Below are 8163 nucleotides of genomic sequence, written 5' to 3' on the forward strand. Positions count from 1 at the left end.
GACGATTAGACAACATGATATCCCTCCGCCCTATAAAATCTCAATCTAATATTAAAGATGATATTTCATAATACAATGAATCTTGACAACGAATCTAAACAAAAAGTTATCCAATTTTGTTATTAGGAAATATCACCTCCAATACTAGATTGGTTTTTCGTGTGATGGAGTTAGTTATTTACATGATCAACTATTGCTACACGTATCTACTAGCTAGTTACGTTCTCTGTCTTAAAAAAAATCCAATTCTTTTTTAGAGAGAGACTAGCCCTTAAATAGTATAAATGGGTGTGTGGATGTGTACTTACATACTACGCAATAAAACCTACCTAAATCGCTAGATAGGGTGCCTAAATCCACTAGCATATGCTTATGATAGGGAAAGTATACCGTGAAATCATTGTCATGATTAATATTTATGATGAACAATTGGCTATGCAAATGATTTAATCGATGAACTGGTTTGAAAGTGTTTGCGGATGTTGGTGTGAGTTCGTGTGACTAATATGGGATAGGTTGTGATATTTGTGCTCAGAAACGGTTATTTTGTCTGATTGTGTGCAAATGACTTGAGAAACGGTTGTTTTGTCTGATTGTGTGCAGATGACTTGAGGTCAGCCTTGGTCAATAGTGAGGACCGGGACTATGTTCAGGGAGGAACAGAGGTCTAGTGCGGTCGGAATACCATATGAGAAGGTGACTAGAGTCAGAATTCTTGGAGAACAACTTCGGTGAACGGTGGGATCGGGACTAGACTCAGGGAGGAGTTGAGGTCCAGACGGTCAAGGATACCGGGTGACGAAGTTGGATATGAGATGGCACACGATGGATGAACACCGTGTAGGTGAGATCTTCGCAACGGGCTTCATGAGGTGTGCGTGCAAGCGTCGATGTTCGCGAGGAGGTACGAGAGAAGGTAGAGATGTTTATGCACGGTGGAGTGCATGGTTGCTACAGTATTTGTGGTAGTGTAGCGTGGCATGCATGCAGTATGCATACATGTGTTTGTGCTCGAATCAGTGGGTTGGTTAATCCATGTGGTGACAAGCGGTGGAACAGGAGATGGATTGCACATGCATCATGCATGTGTGTGTGCGCTTTGTGCAAACAGGTAGCAATGCGGCGGCTCGGTTGGATGGAGACCGTGTCGGCCTGGAGGCGCAAGGCAGAGAGGCCGAGCTGGTATCGGCCTGTGCGATGGAGACCGATCGAGACCGAGCCGGCACAGGAGCGTTCGGCTGCGGTTTCGGAGAAAAAAGAAATCGAGGGATTGAGTCCTATTATAAATAGAAGTTGCACTTCTACTTTGAGTAGGAGGATTTTATATATAAATAGAGAGGGAGGGGTGGTCTCCCGGTATCGCTTTTGAGAGCAATTGAGTTGATAGTTTAGTTATGGTTTCGAGTTTAGTCGAGATTTTTGTAAGGAGTGCTGTTGTTGCACTTTGTAAATACATAGAGAAGCATTTGTATTTCATCGAGTACGGCGGTCACACCCGCGGCAGGGAGGCGGTTCAACCGGCGACAAGGCGGCGATTAGACCGGTGGCGTGCGAACAATCCGACTAGCGGCGATTGAACTATGTCGAGATTTCCATCGATTTGAGGGCAACTTTTATTTTCGCTAAAAGTTTTTTGGGTTTTTTTGTTTTCCTTACCATTCACCCCCCTCTGATAGGCTTGGTTACCCATGTTCGATCCTACATATACCTTGTGTTTCATAAGAAATTGTCATACATGGTTATGCATTATGCGTGTCGTATGTGTGTGCGCAGAATTCAGCAAGTTGCTCTCAGTCTACCTGTGTGTAGTATGTGCGTTTTTTTTCAAAACTCATGAACTTTATTTGATAATAAGGATGTTAAAAACAAAATACATGAGTGATGGAAACATCTCCCAAGGGGAGATTAGACAGGTAGCCTAACGTGGGACAACTAGTATACCAGTATAGTAAGGTAACAAGCATGCCTATTATTGTGAAAAGAAAAATCTGGATTGGAAGTGGTAATAGATGAAGTTCTAGCTTTGTGGGCAAGACTGTATTTTTTTTTTTTTGAGAAGGTGGGCAAGACTGTCAGCATGCTTATTTGCTTGTGTTGGTAATCATCTGATGGTGCGCCGCTTCGTTGTGCCGGCCCGCGTCTGTCCCCTTACGCCGGCTGACTAGTAGGCCGAATTTCTTCTCTCGGCCTATGAACCAAAGACCATCTTCCCTCCTCCCATTCTAGCCGGCCGTGGACTAAGTCCACGTGTGCCCTGGGCCCCACTTGTCAGTGACACGCAAAGAATATTCTTTTCAAGAAAATCAATAAATCCTTTTCGTTGTTTCAGAAAATCAATTAATCTTAGGAAATCCATATCTCTTGTTCTGTAGCTTCAATTGACTCTGTTCCATTTCCAGTAGTTACTCTAAATAGGATCTTTTTCTTGTGTTGGTTTTTTTTGTCACGCTTTCTCGAAGATTCGTTAAGCTCAAGATCCCGAGCAAGGCAAGTCACCTTTGAATTCTATTGGGGGTCATTTGGGAGACGCGGCCACTTACGGGCCATTTGAAATCTATTAGGGGATCTTGTCTAAGAAAATGTTTTCTATAGTAGCGGTGGGAGAGAAGGCCAGCGGCCAAGGGGTACCTTAGGGGAGGCTTCTAGGGGCTCAGCGAGGGTGGGGGCGAGAGAGATCGACGGGAGAACGACCGATGGCGGCACGGTGCAGCGCGCGACGACAGCAGAAGGGAGTGGAACGGAGAGAGGACGGCATCCTTGGTGCCACTTTGGGGAGGGAAGGGGAGGTCTCGAGGGAGGCGGTGGCGAGGGCATTCGTCGAGAAGGAGGCCGACGGCTGCGAAAACTAGAGCAGCGGCGAGGGAACGTGCTCAGGAGCTATCCGAGGGCCTCTAGAGGGCATAGGCACAGGGATATGGAATGGGGTGCTCACCAGCGATAAGGAGCGGGGCTTCGGAGGCGGTGGCCCGATGAGGAGAAGGAAGGCCGGCAGAGGAGGGCGGCCGGGTTTCAGGGATGGGAGTATGGGACTCCGGCCCTGACATTGCGTCAAGAAGCGCGGGGTGATGCGTGGACGCGAATGAGACGCCGAGGTGGCAGGCACGGCGCCGAGACGAGCACGAGTGCACGACTGGGGAAGAAGATGATGCCTGGGCACACGGAGGTGGCTCGTGATCGCCACGGCTTCCTTGCCCGCAACAATGCGGCACAAGGAAAAAGAAAAAGGCAGCGTGTCCCTTGCCGTTTTGGGAGAAAGGAGGCGGCGGGGAGAACGAGTGCTGGCTCCCGGCTTTGGAGGGTAGCGGTGGTGACGACGGCGATGGCAGCGAAAGGAAGAGGACGGTGGTTGGCGGTGAGCGGCTACAGAGCAGTTGCCACGGCAGTGCAGGCTGGCATGGTGATGCCGGGCGCCCTTTCGATCGGCCATGGCGGGAGCGCGTGCAGGAACGGCAAGCGGCGCGGCCAAATAAATCGAATGACGACGACGGCGCCCTCCTCTCCGTACGTGCGCGGCGCGTGGGAGACGGGGTTGGACTAGACCGAGGGAGTGGAGGCGGCCCAGGTGATAGGGGGTTGGGTTGGGCCGAGAGAAAAGAAGGCGAGGTGATGTAAAATGATTTTAATCTTATTTCAGGAATTCTTTTAGGAATTTCGAGGAGCATTTGATGTGGGATTTGAATTAAAATTTTATATTTGAACTCAGAGAATTAGGGAGGAGTCAAGGAAAATATATATGGTGAGACTTTGATATTTGTATTTGAACCTTCGGAAAGTTTGAAGGGGATTTAAGGGGACAAGAATTTGGATTTGAAACTAGTTTTGAGATAAAGGAATTATTGCCGGGAAAGGATAGAGAGAAATATGGTTTGAGTTGGGATCGGGATTATTCGAGCTTTACATTTTAACTTAGCGAAATACAAGGGATCAAAGGGAGGGCATCGACTCGAGAACTTGATATTTTTGGGATGGATGTATGTTTGGGGACTTGTTGGATTATTCGAAAGGAATTCAAGAGAGAGAGGGGGGGAGAGGAAACTTGGTAGCATGGGTTCAAGGATGGAGTTTGATTGGACTTTGCATCTTGGAGTTGAAAGGGATATTTGGAGAAAGGGTTCAAAGGATAGATAGATTGGTAGATAGAGAGGGAGAGGGAGAGGGAGAGAGAGGGGGGAGGGATGAAACTTGAGAGTTTGAGTTTGAATTTGAGGATTGGTTCGAAGGAAACAAAAGGCGAAGATTTAGGATTTAGCGGTGAATCGCTGGATTGAATTTTGAAGTCGGATATTTGACGGAGTTTGTGGATAGGGTTTTAGGAGATAAACCCGAATATGAAAATTCGAACTTCCGATATTAACTGGAACAAGAATTTTGAGAGTAGGTTGTTGGCGTGGATGAAGGAACCAACAAATGGATTTAAATTGAGATTTACGGCACAACTTTGACTGTACACTCAAAGCATGAAATGTTCGCAATTAGGGTTTTCATTACATTAGCTTTTTAATGCCACATGAAAAACGAGGTGGTACTATACACACCGCCACATATGAGGTTCAAGATAGTATTGTTGCAGTCGACATTGCAGCCTTGAGTATTGTGATGCCTAGTACTATAATTTAGAGTAAAAGTGGTCCATCTATACAAGCATGAAATATTCGCAATTAGGGTTTTCATTAAATTAGCATTTTAATGCCACACGAAAAACGAGGTGGTACACACCGCCACATATGAGGTTCAAGATAAAGCATGAAATGTTCGCAATTAGGGTTTTCATTAAATTAGCATTTTAATGCCACACGAAAATCGAGGTGTTACACACCGCCACATATGAGGTTCAAGATAGTATTGTTGAGGTCGACATTGCAGCCTTGAGTATAGTGATGCCTAGTACTAGAATTTAGAGTAAATGTGGTCCAATAGGTGAATTAAAAAGGTGATCCACTATAGAATTTTTATTATATTTTTAGGTGGTCCATGGTCTGTGCCATCTAGCTAGCTAGGCCTCTCAAACTTAGCATCAGTTATTAAGAGAGAAGAAATGATGAGAAAACCAGCATTTGAGGGGACTCGAACGTGGGCCAACGAGAGCACTGGGTAGCTCCCTATCAACGGGCTACAACGTCATTGTCTGTTCAACTTTACTTGACGCTTGGAATGAATTTTCGTACTTAATCATGTAGACACTTATTTACGTATTTCTTTTGATTATGTATGACATATTTCATGGTGAATGGCGTTTGCCCGCTCATATGGTCACCTAGTAGCATATTATCCTACCATCGAGTGCAAGAGGTGAGATGAGAGTATGGTTGTGTGTGTGTGTTTATCACCAGTCAGTCAGTCAGTCACCGTCCTTCCTGATCAGTCTGCACGGTCCGTTGCAAGCCACCTACGCCTATCAAAACCGTCCCTTCGTCAATGGTGCTTGCTAGTTGCTACCTAGTACTACGCATGTCAAGACCGTCTGTGACCCTGTATAGATGACACTAATTATAAATATTAAATGTAGACTATTAATTAAACTCATCCATAATCTTGAATTAATTCGCGAGACGAATCTATTGAGCCTAATTAATTCATGATTAGCCTATGTGATGTTACAATAAACATTCTCTAATTATGGATTAATGAGGATTAAAAAATTTATCTCATAAATTAGCTTTCATTTATGTAATTAATTTTGTAAGTAGTATATATTTAACACTCTAAATTAGTGTCTAAATACAAAGACTAAAGTTAAGTCTCTAGATCCAAACACCACCTATAACTTGTCATGACGGTCGTTTCTTTTCACACATGTCCTCGTCAGCCACTCGGAGGAGTGGTGATACGATGGACCATCCTCTCTACGGTGTGTTTAGTTTCTGAAAAAAGTTGGAAGTTTGGGGAAAGTTGAAAGTTTGAAAAAAAAGTTAGAAGTTTATGTGTGTAAAAGTTTTGGATGTGATGAAAAGTTGGAAGTTTGGGGTATTTGGGGGTGAACTAAACATGGCCTACGTTAGGACGGCCCTTGCTTGTCAGTTAGTAGGCCGATAGGGAAAAGAGAACCTTCCCATCTGTTTCATGGCAGTATTCACAGTTCTGATTTTACATAAAATAAATAAATATTATGCTTGCGTTGATTTGATTTTGTACAATAAAAAAAATTGCCTTCGCGTATACAACGGAATGAGGTACCGATAACCGATTTTTCATCACAGGAATCGCCGGCGTGATCTGTTCGATCGTTTTCTTAAAACAATTTGATCTATTCCATCAATCTACAACCGATCGATACAATGATTTTCAGTTAGTAATGTTTACACAAATATTACTGTGCATATGATAAAATGCGATAATACCAACATTTGTTTCCCCAAAATACCCTTATATTATACCGTACTACATGTCTATCCTACCTATACTATATGTGTGTGGTCTTCGCTAGTATAGAGCTAATTAATCTTAACAGTTGGATCAATAGTATAAATCACTAGTATAATATAGGGTAGTATGGAGCACTTTAAATGTGCTCTATTAATTAATATTGCATTACTATTTCTTTTTAGCAAAACTTAAGATGAAGAGTCTCATCGGTTGCATATATTCCTTAATAAGCCGTTCTTATTAGGGAATAAAATTATTAGTTTATACATAAAAAATTATATATTTTTTCTCAACGATTTAAAAGCCAATATAAAAAGAAACTACATTAATGAAAATATGTTAAAAGTAAATTTGAAGAGAACTGCCATGCTACAACAAGCACATGAAACATGAGACATGTCTCCGTGTTCGAATTCTTGTGCGCAAGGAACATGAGGAGGCAAACAGCCCCATGCATAATTAATGATATCAAACAATAATCATACTGTAACCGAGCTGGCTCTAGAATAGTAGTATCTATCGTAGTCATGTCTCCGTCCCATGTACACAAGCTGTCATGACAATTGTACCAATGTACCACGGATTTGAAAAATGAGAACTATTATTCCGTCCCCTGTGCACAAGCTAGCTGTCATGACAATTATACCAATGTACCACAGGTTTGAAAAAAGAGAACTATTATTGTAGTGCTGTAGAAGATTACTGTACTAGCTAGTCACAGTACTGGAAGCTTGCTGGCTAATGGTTCTTTCGAGATAAGTTAAGCTGTTGTCCTAATCGCAATGAAAGCTCGCTGACTAAGGGCCTATCCAATGGTCTTTCATAAGGAACAGTCTAAAATTTTAAATATGCACAGTAACACTCAAAATATCTTTAGGTCATGTCGAAACTAAAATTCAGCAATAAGAAAAAGGGTCGTGTACAAGATCTAAAATTGATGGGTGGCGAAACAAAGATTTAGATAGATTCATGCCTTCTCGTTAAGAAATAATATCCTACTTTTGTTTAGGGATGGTATATATCCTCTGAATGTTATTGATATGATAATCTGGTAATGGTTATGCACTCAAGGGGTGTCCTGCCCTCCTTATATAGGTGGATGAGACAGCTTTAGAAGATAGAGATTTAACCAAATACGGTTTAAATCTCCTATAACTACTTTATAATCTTAACGAACCAGAAATATAGGTTGTTTCCTTGATACACGAGTAAACGTAATACTCGATTGAGTCCTAATCCCTTACATATTATATATGCATGATCTATCCTCTAAAATCAGTCGGATAACCCAACCATGTGAGTATATGGTACCCATACTCTCTACAATAGCCTCTGAGACCTTCATAGTCCATTAGACAATCTTCCCTCGAATCTGATTACTCTAAAACCAAGTGCTTCAATTCTCCTTGCCTTAGCCTCTTGAGTGTTTTTGCCAAATCAAGGTTGTGAAGGGCTAAAAAATAAAAAATAAAAATATACCTAGGTGTATCGACTAGATGCACCTAATTAGCTGTAGCCCCCGACAATATATTTAGTTGAACAAACTGAGCATATTGTCGACGTTTAAGGTCATGACTACGGTATTTGCATGGTATGAAGATCGTTGGTACCATGATATATGCGAGATTGAGGTAAAAGGGACAGAGACAAGAATTTTTATACAAGTTCGGGCCCCTTATCTGACGGGTAATAGCCCTACCTCTGTTGGCCGAAGCCGGTGTTACTCTTTATTCATCTAGATCACGCAAGTACAATATTTAGGATAATCTATCTAGCTGTCGTCGACTTGGTGGCATGAAT

The sequence above is a fragment of the Oryza glaberrima genome, chromosome 3 (assembly GCF_000147395.1).
Source record: "Oryza glaberrima chromosome 3, OglaRS2, whole genome shotgun sequence".
NCBI classification, from domain to species: domain Eukaryota; kingdom Viridiplantae; phylum Streptophyta; class Magnoliopsida; order Poales; family Poaceae; genus Oryza; species Oryza glaberrima.